Source organism: Sebastes umbrosus, chromosome 6 (assembly GCF_015220745.1).
Source record: "Sebastes umbrosus isolate fSebUmb1 chromosome 6, fSebUmb1.pri, whole genome shotgun sequence".
NCBI classification, from domain to species: Eukaryota; Metazoa; Chordata; class Actinopteri; order Perciformes; family Sebastidae; genus Sebastes; species Sebastes umbrosus.
In genome coordinates, this window is record NC_051274.1 from 24,081,230 (window position 1) to 24,095,060 (window position 13,831).

At 43.1% G+C, this 13,831-nt stretch overlaps 1 protein-coding gene across 2 annotated transcripts in view; it reads left to right on the forward strand.

Moving 5' to 3' along the window:
- Positions 1-3,167: 3,167 nt before the first annotated feature.
- cpne5a (copine Va) overlaps positions 3,168-13,831 on the forward strand; it is a 112,595-nt gene continuing 101,931 nt past the window's right edge. For both annotated transcript variants that reach the window (XM_037772779.1, XM_037772780.1), the window contains exon 1: positions 3,168-3,396. The gene's annotated coding sequence lies outside the window, so the exon portion shown is untranslated. The remainder of the gene's footprint in view (positions 3,397-13,831) is intronic.

Sequence of the window (13,831 nt, forward strand, 5' to 3'; positions counted from 1 at the left end):
ACCAAGACGGACACACTTTTAGCAGGATTAACCTTTTTATTTGTCTTTATTTGTTTTCTGACATAAAACCTTGATCCAGGCTTATTATTATTATTATTATTATTGTATAAAGTCAAAATAATGAAAGCCTGTAGTGATATGAGGGAATTAGTGAAATCCCAAAATCCACTTATGTTGCACTCAGAGCCCATGGTTATGAATTAAAAGATAAATCCGTGTCCACAGAGCCGCGCTGCTGTGTTAATGAAGATGAACTGTGACGTCTAGATGGGCTGGGTGGATTGCAGAAGTTAACACGAGGTGGATAATCAAACTGTTTTGATTTTACAACCCTTTTCCCATCACAGTCCGGATCTGGGATTAGCAGGAGGATAAAGGTGTTTAACTGTGTTACCATTTTCCCACCTTATTGGTTGGCTTTCAGAGGTGCTGTCGTCTCCTGAATATAAATTAAAGAAGCGTTTGTCTTTCACTTTACAGAGGAGAATGAAACGTTGTTTGCTTTGGCTTTGCAGTCTTTCTGCTGTCTGTCACTCTGTAACTTTCCAAACACTGAAGAGAGCACAGTTGTCTTTTTGATTTTTAAAAAGAAGTTTGAAGTTGATTCTAATTTTCATCTCACTTGATGGTCATTTTGACATTTTTCTTTTCTGATTAATGAGCACTATGTTTGTACATGGTGGCTGGACAAACCTGCCTGAAGGTCCTGGGACAGAAATGAGATGACGGCCTCTATTAAAGCTTCAGTAGGCAGAACGTTTTTGGCATCATCAAAAATTCCATAATAACCTTCCAGCATATTGTAATTAAAGTGTTCTGAGAGAAAACTAGACTTCTGCACCGCCTCATGTTTTCAGACTTAAAAAAATCTAAGTAATTTCAGAGAGAGAGAGAGTTCCTATTGGCTGTGCTCCGGCTGGTGGGCGGTGCTTGGTATTTCCTCAACAGATCTCAACATGGCTGCCGGGTCACAAACTTTCTCATTTTACAGCTAAACAGTACACTACAAGATGATTCTGAAAACATTTTATGCGAGAATTAGGCATTACAGTAACAGAATATTGATTCATATTTGATCAGCGCTGCCTAGTTTGACCGTTTGATCTGAGTTCGTCGGATGCCCTGGGAATGAGAACAGGACCCCTAAGCCGCCAGGACACCCAAACAATATCTTTGTTTTATGGTAATTGCCTGTTCTTTTAAGTTTTGTTTCAAAGTGAATGAGAAATAATGAATTGAAGTTAGAATGAGTCAACTGTAGTTGTTGCCTCATGGATGTACTCTCTACACACACTGTATGAGAGCCACAGACCTACTTTCTCTTAGAGGACTTAGAGAGTTGAGCGTATGTTTGGGTTCTGAGTGAATTTCTCAGCAAAGCTGATAGCTGAGCTCTTCTGCCTTGTCATTTTTATACCTCAGGGAGTCAGGTTTGTTTATCCGATTGTTCAATAATTCCTGTGCCTCGCTGCAGTTCAGAGACGCTGTTAAAACGACCTGCCAGTCTGCAGAAAGCAAGAGAAGAGTGAAGACGGGTACAAGTAGGTGAACATTTTTCATCTGGCTCTCTGCAAACGGAACATCGCAGAACACAAATCAAGTGTTTTATATCACTGTAAAGTGAATATCTTTGAGTTTTGGACTGTTGGTCAGACAAAACTAAACAAAAAATTGGGAACATCATCTGGACTTTGGGAAAATATGACATTTTTCAAGATTTTCTGACATTTTATAAACAAAATGATTAATTGATCAAATAATCGTCAGATTAATCAACAATGAAAATAATGTTTATTTGCAGCCCTACTGTTAAAAGGAGTCGATCGTAGTTTGACAGCATCACAAATATGAGAGGAAAGGATGTATGTTTATAAAATTTAGATGGTTTAATACTGAAAAAAACTTTGTAAGGTTAAAGGTGCAATTGATAACATTGATAACGTTCAACCATCTATCCGTTTTTTTCCACACTAACTGGCAACTTGATCGCTGAGAACCCAGAGATACCGCCTGCTACCAACGTAATTATACTTTTGGCTCACAAGCCTTGTTAGAAGTGGGAACCCATCGTCAGATATCTTCCACAGAGGGTAAACAAAACATTCATTTTGGACCCATCAAAATCTTTAAAAATGTTAATTTACCGGCATAATATATATATATAGATATATATTTAAGATAAAGCCACAATTTTATTCGGCACCTTTCTAAAGGCTCTGTGGATGTATTATTATTATTTTTTATATTAAAGGGACTGTTTATAAGAATCAGAAATTGGTTGTAACAGCGACGTCCTGTCGCCCGTGTGCACGCGCTAACTGAATGTGAGCAAGCATCGCTCAAAACAGTGAGGCGACACACATCATCTAAAACCACAATATCACTCTATATTTTACCTGCTTGGCAGTAATGTTAGCTGACCAGACGAAGGTCTCTCCATGAATCACTGCTGATCCTAGTGTTGGCTTTTCCTGCTTCAGCCTCCCGACCGCGGCCGGAGAGAACAGGGGAGACACTGGAGTTTTGGTCGGAGACGATAACGTTTCTCGCTGCGGAGCCCCGTCACTTCACAAGACACGGGAAACCTCTGTTGGTCTGGAGGAGCTGCAGCAGTTATTTCTGCACAAACGTCCACTGCACATTCACTAGATATTCTCAGAGCTACTAACTCTCCTGCAGTGTGTAGTGCGCGCGTATGCACGTGTAGAGGTGGAGCGAGCTGAGTGAGCGAGAACGAGCGCGGTGTGTGAGTGAAGGCAAGTAGGCAGAGATGCAGAGTACAGCAGAGACTCCGGCCCTGGAGACCAAAGCTACGGTCTCCCCCGCGTCTTACGGCCGCGGCCAACACTGTTTAACAGACGGGCTTCACTAGATATTACTTTGCGGTTTTGATGCTTCCGTGTAGTTTGTGTTGGAGTCTGAGTCTGAACCATGGGGTCTGAACAGCGTAGCTACACGCGAGCGTGCATGGTACATCGACCCGGATTGATTTATACGTGTAAGAAGTTACAAACAGTCCCTTTAATCTACATAAAAATGTCATCAATATAATCTTGAAACCTCTAGTGCACTATATCCATGTCACTCATGCTTTATGTTGTTTGCCTTGGGGGTCAGGTGATCAGTTTCCTCAAGGATCACAGGTGTGAGGAGGCGTGGCCTGGGGAAGGGAAGTGCATTGTTTGGGGAGAAGAGGAAATGTTTGTAGAGGTAGATGGAGGAGTTTATGAGCTGAGCAGCCTTCAGTGGAGCGAGGAAGAATCATTTAGCTCCTTTTTAATGGTTGAACCTCGTCCATCTGAAGTGAACAAGGAAATCAGTGGATTTGAGGACTGTAATTATTGAGCACAGGAAATCAAGCCAAAGCTGGATTACCAATTCCCTAAACTACATCTGGTGAGTTTGATTATTTTGGAGCTTTTTCCTGATTTGTATTTTCTGCATTTTGAAGGGAGGACATATACTCTGGTTGGATTATGCTTGTTAAATTGGACAAACCTTGTGGACATTCAAATGGACTTTATTTTCTTTACACAATACAAAACAAACTTATCACCTGACTCTGTAGTTTCCCTCAGCTCTGCGTAGCGTTTCAGCGTCTTTCAGCTCATTATTTTGGTTTTCAGGCTCGCAGGCAGCGTTCCTCTTTTGGTTCAGTCTCTCTGCTCTCATCAGTGTTATTTCCAGCTGCAACCGGCAGCTGTTTTCAGCATAAAAGCTCCCATAACTCTCATAAATTTATCAGTGCAAAGGCAACACTGCTTCTAAATTAGCTCAAATATGTCTTTGGGGTTTCTGTACTGCAGTTTTTGCACATATACCAATATATCTGTGATAGGCTCACAATATTCAGTCAGGCTCTACATGATAGGTACAATATTATCATTGCCCCCAAAACAATAAAATGGCATCAAAAGCAAACGTATAATAGGCAAAACGTTGGGCCAGGGGAGGATTAGTTTTCAGTGTTAATCCAATTGTAAAAATCAAGTCAAGTCCCAGTCTGAGCTAAATGAACTATTTCAGATGTTATTGGCCGCTCTAGAGCCTCTAATAAGTGGACAACAAGCCTAAATATCCCCAACAACTGAACAACTGCTGGATGTAACCTGTGTTCAAAGCTTACTGGAGTGTATATGTTGTACAAAGGCAACACATGGCTGATATGCACATGCAGTTTAATTCCAGCACTCCTTAAAGCTTCCGTAGGCAACAACTTGTTGGCATCATTGGGCAAAAATTCCATAATAACTTTTCAGCATATTGTAATTCAAGTGTTCTGAGAGAAAACTAGACTTCTGCACCTCCTCATGGCTCTGATTTCAGGCTTTAAAAAATCTGTGATGGCGAGACTTTGGCCAATCACAGGTCATTTCAGAGAGAGAGAGTGTTCCTATTGGCTGTTCATTCAACAGAGGCATCATATGGTCAAACTAGGCAGCGCTGATCAAATATGAATCAATATTCTGTTACTGTAATGCCTATTTCTCGCCTCAAATGAGAAAGTTTGCTCCGGCTGGTGGGCGGTGCTTGGTATTTCCTCAACTGATCTCAACATGGCTGCACGGTCACAAAATTTCAGATTTTATAGCTAAACAGTGCACTACAAGATGTTTCTGAACACATTTGAGGTGAGAAATAGGCATTACAGCTACAGAATATTGATTCATATTTGAACACTGCCTAGTTTGACCGTTTGATCGGAGTTCACGAGTGATTGACAGCTGCTCAGAGACGGCAGGCTCCAGCTCGGCTCTGATTGGTTGTTTTCCTCCGGTCTGTGAAATCTTGTAGATGCCATTAGGAGCACCGGAGGACAGCGAGGCACATGATATTTTTCAGATTACCTGTCTCATGCATTACTGTCAGGATATATATTGTTTTATAAAAATAACTTTTTAAAATCATATTTGCTCCATTCTTGCCTACTGCAGCTTTAAAATTATGTCTTTGAGTTCCCACCAGCTGAGACAAACCTGCAGATTGTAATTGCTGTAGGTATTATTAATGTGTATGAATGGATTCAGTCACACGCCATTAAACCCTGGTCCTTTTGTAAATGGGTAAAGTTCTACTTGGTTCATCATATTTCTTTCCATAATCCAATACGAGGTGTGTGAGCTGCTGTAAAATGGCCTGTGGCACTTCTAATAACCTTGGCAGCTTTATTACATTTATGGCCAGCTTTCATCAAATGGGCTACATGCTTATTCCGTGATGTGATTAAAGGTGGGCTGCTGAGACGGAGAGCAGAGTGCATCATAATGTTGTTTTTTTGGAAATGTGACAGATATTCCATCATCATCATATGTTGTTTTTGCTATATTATGGCTTAATATCATGTGACTCATCTTCCTTTAACACCAAAGTGTCTGCATGTCTTCGGATTCATAACAAAAAAGCACTCCAGTAGATTTAGACGTCGGTGCCAATTAGAGATGAAGAGGCATTTCATCTTAATATTAATTGTCTGATTTCTTTTATGATTGGCCCGGAGGAAGGTGCTGGTTTGAGGATTTAGTTAGTTTTCTCTACTTGGTATTCAGTTTAATAAACCACTCCAATCAGTATACAGGAGTGCAAACTGTCTTGTGTATCCCCCTCATTTCTACGGTATATATCTCTTTGTAATATCCTCCTAAACACCCCCTTGTGTTGCATCAATAACCTTCACCCTCAGCTGTACCGTGGCTTTGTTTCCCTGCAGCAACTATGTTTGAACATAATGAGCTCTGTGAGTGCAGGTGTTGTAAAGGCTGCACCGGAGGAAAAAGAGATGAGCATCCACATTTTTGTGCTCCTCTCAAGGCAACAACCCAAACCTCATCCTCCCCCTACATGATGCCTGACCCCGCGCTAATGCTGTCTCCCCTTCATTACAGCACCGCAGCTTCATACAGCCGGCTCTGAGGCCATTTTTTTCTATCCCATCTCTGTTAGAATCGGCGTGGTTTGAAAGCAGGGAGCTCAGACAGATGCAGCTTTGTTATTCCAGACAGAGAAAAGAGCACAATGAGCCCAGCGTCACTGCATTTGGGATAACTGAGGCATCTGCGATGGTTACAACTCTTGGAATGTGTGTTTGGTGTCGCACTAATGAGATTTCTTTTCCAACACAGATGCTTTTGTGCAAAATCGAATAAAAGAAAATGCCTCAGAGTGCTTTTTCTCTCTCCATTACATTTGTGGAAAAAAGAGATTGTCCAAGAGGGGGCAGTATGCCATTAAGTGTATTGCGTCGGGTCACTTATTAGCATGGATGCACAGAGGATAGATTAAGAGTGCTCCTCCCATACTTCCACTAAAACAGACAGACTAGAAACAGATGTGTGTATTTACATGCAGAGTTTACAGCCACTTGCACTAGACGGGAAGATTTATTTCAAAATCAATCTTGAACATACCTTTTGAGAGTCCTGTAATGTTTAATTTTGTCTTGCTGGGTATGCCTGTGTTATTTTACATAAATCCTTTGTGGTGTGATGTTCTTTAAAGAGGCTTCAAGACTGATTGTGTCAATACACAAAATCTTTAATTTTCATATGCAAACACCTCCTTTAAAAGTCGTTCCCTCCCTGTCTTTCCTCTTCATTTGGATGTGTGACTCGTGTTTATTCCTTGGACGTCTTGCAGATTCTGGGATTGAAGCCCAGTGTGTGCGTGTGTGTGTGTGTGTGTGTGTGTGTGTCTGTGTGTGTGTGTGTGTGCGTGTGTGTGTGTGTGTGTGTGCGTGAACATGATATCAAGTGTGAGATGGGGGTCATCATTCAGTCCTCCTGACAGACTGAATCCCTGTGAAAACACTGCTGCTGCTTTCCACCAACACAGCTGCTATCGGTGCAGCGACACCATCTCCATCTCTGAGCTGCACACACACGCTGCATGCGATATCAGGCAGGGGTGCAGTTATGCAAGGACATGCGTGGCAAGGAGGCATATTTATCTCACGGGGGGATGAATCTCATCCTTATTCTTTTCTTTTCTAAGACTTGAGGCTCTGATCTCTGATTGCGTGCGTATACTCTTGCATGTGTAATATCAGAGGCCCCTCCACAGATTAAAGAAAACAAACCTATAATTTCAATCATGATGTGCGGCGCCCTTTTGAAATGTCACCATCAATGTGTCTGTCAAGTGCTCTGAAATGGAGGCGAGGGCGGCCGCCACACTGCAATCGTTTTTGTGCGGTTTGTGTTGTGTTCACTTTTAGATTGTCGCTGCATGTGTCTGTGAGAGTCTGTTTTCTGACAGTGTATGTGTAAGTGATGCTCAAGCAGTTATATAACCTTGTAGCAGAAGTGATAGGAAGGAGGACCCCCCCCCCCCCCCCCCCCCACCCCCCATTCGACAGTAAAATTTGACGAGGCGGTGCTATGAGAGCTGTGCGGAAACTCTTGCTGTTAATTGGACTGTGAAGGATTTCTATTGCAGATTCAGCCCACTCTTCATCTCTCACCATTCTTCCTCCTCAAGTTCACAACACAGATTGTAAAAGGGCATTAGGGTACAGTAACTCCTCTCTCTGTGTCTATGTCCCAGCTCCATACTATGATTTGTATTCAGCATGTACAACAAAATATTCATAATAGTTGCTGTTACCATGCAAGAAATCAGCGTAGTTTACCATTTTGTAACTATGAATGATGCAAAGAGATGTCAAACAAACTAGCACTTTGGAAAGAAGTTAAACCTGCAGTAGGCAGAACGTTTTTGGCATCATGTGTCCCACATAGTCGGCTCTAGTCTGCCCTTGTCGGAGGCTTTTCGGCCGATTCAGCATGTTGAATCAGTGGCGGCGTCCGTCGGTGAGAGAAATCACTCTGATTGGCGGTGAGCTTAAATAGAATCAGTGCATGAGAAGAGATACGGAAGTGAGGAACGCAAGTAAACGAGTAAAGTCAAGAGGAAAGACACAGAAGGCTCTTCTCATTGTTCATCTTAATCTCATCTGATCATTCCAATACACAGATATTTTCACATCAACATGGCCACCTTGGAGGAAGTTAAGTGGTGAGTCAGAGTGGTGTGAAAATGGTCGGCAAACGCTGCTTTGTTTCATGTACGCATCATTACAACGGCTCCGCAGACCTCTGTCTTCCAGTTTCCCTTTTTGAATGACGAATACAGACTACCGCTATTTCCTCTCGCGCAGGTGCAGAACATACGTGGTTGTTGGCTGTAGTCTTTGCGGTGTGTTCAAATGCAACTTGACAACCAAGACAAAGGTGATGTGAGGCGGCGCAACAGTCGGCCTTCATCGCCGCTAGTTCTTTGATGTCGGCTTGGTGTGTCTGTGCTTTTTAACTCTCGCCAAGTGAGAGAGAAAGTGAGCCTATCTCTTAAATTGTTGGACTAGTCCTTTACTAGGCCTTTAAAACGAAGTTTAAATGTTTTTCTTGGATTTAATACTTATTTTCTTAGTTGAGTCGCTCCTCCACCTCCTTTGAGCACTGCACTGTAGGATTGAAGTGCCCATCAACCGCACACTCAAAAGTGAATTTAGACAGCGTACTGTACCGCACACACACACACACACACACACACGAAACCCAGTTGGCTTTATTGGAGTTGGTGCTCAGCCGCTGTGTCTTGCTCTCTCTTCTTCACACACTTTTTGAAGCAGGCTGTTCAAATAAACAGTATCCAAACAAACACTATTTGCATCAAACACTGATGAAACAGTGACTGGTGATGATGCCAGTTTGTGTAAACGGGACTTGGATGAGAGTGACTGGAATGAGCTTCAAACGGTAGTTTCACGGTATGCAAAGACATTTCTATTCTCTCACCATTTCAGATTCGGTGCTGCTATCTTTTCTTCAGTGTGTTTTTGCCTCTGCTGGATTTTCTTTTACCCTGGAATCACAGTTTGTATTAGTTTTTTGAGTTGATTTATCACAGTAATGGAGGCGCAGGCAGAAAAGAGCCCAGAAAAACCAGCTTAGTTTTAAATCACTTCACGCCGCCGGGTGTTTAGCCATTAACTGCTTCTCTGTTACCCACAAAGGAAAGGAGAGGTGCTCCATCAGGTAAAGCAGTGACTGCGGCTAAATACTGGACAGCATGAATGGGGCTCTAAGAACTTCATTAGGTACTTGCTGACCCAGTACAAGCCTTCAATGTTCAGCTGTTTTTTTCCCTCAATCACAGCAATCTTTAGGTGTCTAAATGTGTCCATCAAGGTTCTGTGCTTTTCTCATCTGGCCTTTAAGTTGCTCAAAGAAACACACACTGAAGATATGTCTGTAAAGGTATTGACTGTATAAGCCTATAAAGGGCAAACTGATTGCAGAAAAGTTCACTATGTAAGCAATGAGTCCCTTCACTTCATCACCAATCGACTGGTTTGATTGTGGAGTACAGAGGAGACGAGCGAGTTGTCATTTCTATGGAAATTGTGAAGTGGCAGCTGCTGGTGGTGTGGTGGTAAGGAATAGCTCAAGGGGTTAAAGACTGCTGGCGTTAACGACACCACAGCAGGCCTGTTTGGCAAGCCGCGCTCGCCACTGATGAGTTTTTTTTCTTTTCCCAGACAGCGATGACATCCCCGGGGCCCCTGCGAGCACGTGAAACCCATCAGCTCCTAAAATCACGCTGCTCCTGTAATGAGGAAAACCATAATGGCAAATCCTGCTCGGAGCATCCTCTGGCTGTGATGGCTGCACCAGAGGGCATGTGCGCAGAGAGCGGGGTGCTTCATCTGGCGAGCAGCCCTTCCTTATTATCTAGATGTGAGCGCCACGAGGGTCGAATAATGCAGAGGGTGTGGAGTCACATTAATCATACTGTCACATATGTACAGGTCCACTCCAGAGGCAGGAGTTCACGCCCTCGCATGCTGATGCTCCGAGGATAACAACAACTAGTGTCCTCACTCACTCAACCACAGTGATATATAAGCACATACCACAGGACTGTGGCACTCTGTATTTTTCTACTTTGCACGCAGATCCCTTCTGATAACATTGGGGGATAATGGTAGTCCTCCTTTGCAGCTCCGGCTCAGCGGTGCTTCCCTGCACCTGCATCTGATCTCTGTGTGGGAGGAATCCTGCTATTTCTCCTCAGTGAGCCATTGGGGGTGCACTGTGCCTGCTGTGAGCCTTATCTTGCAATGTTCACATATCACTGGCTGTGTATTCATTTCCACACTGTGCACAGGGGATAAATGCAATGATTTGCATGGATATAGCTTTGAGAAAACAGTGTGATGAAAGTCCCTCCCGCCCACACTGGGAAACAAACTTTGATCAGGGGTAGGAGGGAAATGTCTCCGTGCCTCCAGGCATCACAGGGGCAGGAGGCTGCAGGGGTGCAGCATTTAAGATTAAACCCACTGCTTGTTGAACAAATAGATGAGGTCCTTTGGGAGGGGCTCGCTTTTTCTATTGTCCCAAAAAGTTGTCTCTCCCATGGTTGTGATGCCACTCACTACAGCAGCTTTTTATTACGCATCTAAATCATTCTTATTTCATTTAAGATGAGCCGCTGACTTCCAGTCAACACAAACTAAATTGCTTCGGTTAGCATCCTGAGGTACAACGATTAGTCGGCGCCTTGCTGTTGCATGAAGAAGCCGAAATGGAAAATTTAGATGATGCTGCGGCCTGGGATTCAGCGGATGATACATTTCTCTCAGACTCCCTGCCTCTGAGATAATTCAATTCATTTTCTTTTATTGATTGACACTGGACACCTTGACGTTTGCTGTTCATGCAGGCAGGCAGCGATAATGAAGGAATTTCTTGCAATTTGGCTAGTAAAAATAAATTGCAACTCTGTGGAAGCTGTCAAGAAGTCGCAAGTGTGTAGGTGTTTTAATTCTATCTTTGTGAGAACCATTTTTAAAGTGACATGTTTGCAAATAGGAGATTGTATCCAGTGCTCACTATTATATCCAGTGCATGTTTGGTGTTAAGGTTTGCCATGTAGTTGTGATGTCGATGGTGTTCCCGCAAGTACAGGTTCAAGGTTAATTTATCTTTGAGTCTCACAGCCTGAGGAAAGAAGCTGCTCTGTAGTCTGGTGGTACGGCGGCGGATACTCCTGCATCACTGGCCAGACGGCAGCAGAGCGAACAGGCTTTACTGGGGTGGGTTTTAACTTTTAATATCCTTGGAGCTCTGCGCAGTACCTCACCTCACCGATATCACTGATGTTCGGTAGATGGGTACCAATGTATGGAGGACCGTTACTCTGATTGTTTCTTACAGTAGTTTATTCTTTGGTCCTCAGGGTGCCCAGTCAGTATTCCTTGTATGTTAAATATGTAGGTAGGATGTGGGTTAAAAAATACAGCAGTTTTTGAGCTTTTTCACCAGGACGGAGATGTGCGATGACAATGTCAGGTTGTCTGTGATGCTGATTCCCAGAAACTCAAAACTGTTCACTTGCTTCACTTCCATTGATGTAGACAGGTGTGTGGGTGTGTTGTCGCCTCCTTTTTTTTTTCTAAAACCAACAATCAGCTCCTTGGTTCTGCTGACGTTGAGCAGTGGGTTGCTCTCTGAGCACCACTCTGCAAGATTGTTGATTTCCTCTCGATACGAAGTCTGCTCGTTGTTTGTAATCTGGCCGATGATGGTGGTGGTGGTGTTGTCCGCAAACTTTTCAACAGAGTTCTCTCCATGTCGGGGGTTGCAGTCGTGGGTGTACATGGTGACTGGGAGGGGGCTCTGGTGTTCAGCACTAGAATGGAGGAGGTGTGACCACCAATCTGAAATACCCGGGGTCTGTTTGTGAGGAATTCCAATATCCAGTTGTGTGGTACTCAAGATGTGTGAGGGCTGAGTGGAGGTCAGTGGAGATGGCATCCTCTGTGGATCTGTTGACTCTGTATAAAAACTGGGTCCAGGCTGGCTGGGATGTTGTTTTTGATGTCAGAATGGGGGTGAGTGCCACCGGGCGGTAATCGTTTAGACTACACTGCAGACGTTTTAGGTACAGGAATGATGGTGGCTGTCTTGGAGCAGGTGGGAACACCCTCCTGTGACAGTGATATATTAAAAATGTCAGTGATGACATCAACTAGCTCGTTGGCACATACTCTTAGCACACGGCCAGGGATGTTATCAGGCCCAGCACCTTTACTGATATTCACTCTCAGAAGGATTTTTCTCATATCTGTTGTGGATGCTGACAGTGGCCGCTCCTCTGCAGGCGGGCCAGCCTTGACAGCTGACTCTTTGTTGTTGTTGAGGAGATCAAAGGTGTTAAGCTCATCTGGCAACGTGGCCTCACACATGATGTAAGCTCCTGCTTGTGTAGCCTGTGATATTCTTGATCCCCTGCCACATATCTTTGGTGTTGTTGAGTGTTGTGACCGAAAAGTAGCTTTTTTTTTTTTGGCTATGGATGGGGCGCTCACCTCTCCATTCATCCATTCATGAATTTATTGTATTTGTGATGACCATGATGTCACTGTTGAGGGAAGATGTTGTGGGCAGTGAACGTCTCAAGGTCCGCTGCACTTAATCCAATCCTGACGCTTCCTTTTACCGACATTGATGAGTGTATTTTAACAAACTTTATGGGAGCTACTGGCCGCTGCATTTGCATGCGCCGCCGTCACCATGGTGAAAAATGATACAATTGTACAAACACTGTACATCTATCTTTGTGAGGACCAATTTTAGTTTCAAACTTTGACAGATGGAAACATTTCATCAGGTCTCTTGACTATTTCAAAAACCTGGGTTAAGATTAGAATTGGGGTTGATTCAAATTTACAATAACAGATTGCTGTAAACACAACACTGACGTATTGTCACGTTTTAAGTTGATATGGTGATCTTGTTAGAAAACTGTTGCTTGTTTACACTCCCAGCAGATTTAGAGCAACATTAGCATTATTTTGGAGTCACGTTTCTGTGCACTTGCCAAATTTAAGTCCACTCTGCTCTTAGCTCTGGTTTTGTTCTCCTCCACCTCCTGAGGGAAATATCTGTCTCTTAAGCTGCTAAATGCTCCACTATGTTCCACCGCTGATTGTCTGCCTACTGGGCTGGTAGCAAACAGTGAGCTTTTAGAGAAAACAGCAGCATGACATGGCTGAAAACAATGCTGATGAGACAGCCCTGTCTACTAAAAATGACGTTCCCATACCGCTAAACTGCATTCTCAATTACGTTTTGGAGGAAACATATTTAGTTGCGGATTACATTTGTTTTTGATGTATCACCAATAGTTTGCGGAAGGCTGCAGCAGGTGACGTAGTGCAACGAGCGACGTGCAGAGCAGGTGACATAGTACATTGAGTGACCATTAATGAAAGTTACGGACTTTAGTTCACTTACGTAGTCATTTTAAGCCAAACCATGATGTTATTTTTACTAAACCTAACCAAGTGGTTTTGTTGCGTTTTTTTGTTTTGTTTCAATTTACAACGTTAACACTGTTACCGTAATCCGGGAGAAAATACGTCTCCCACGAAATGTAATTGAGAATGCAGATTAGTTGTATGGGAATGTATTTTGTTGGAGACAGGGTTGGATGAGAGCGGTGAGAGTGAACCAAAAAAGTAAAGTTACGGACAGTAAGACCAAAACAATGACTATAAATCTCCATGGAGCTGTAGGGAGCTGAAGAATCGAGTGATAAATCTCTGTGGGTTCATCACTAGGAGAGAATGAGTGTCCTCACAGGTATAGAAGTACAAAAATGTGTGTTTGTTAACAATCATTACTTTCTTTTTGATTTCTGGAGAACACAGGAGGAACCTGTCAACTGTTGTGTTGTTTTTGTTCGTCTGCTGACATTCTTACATTTTTCAGCCTTTGAAGTTATTAGAACTTTTTTTCATTAAACCCTCCAACACGTCTGTTTCTGTCAA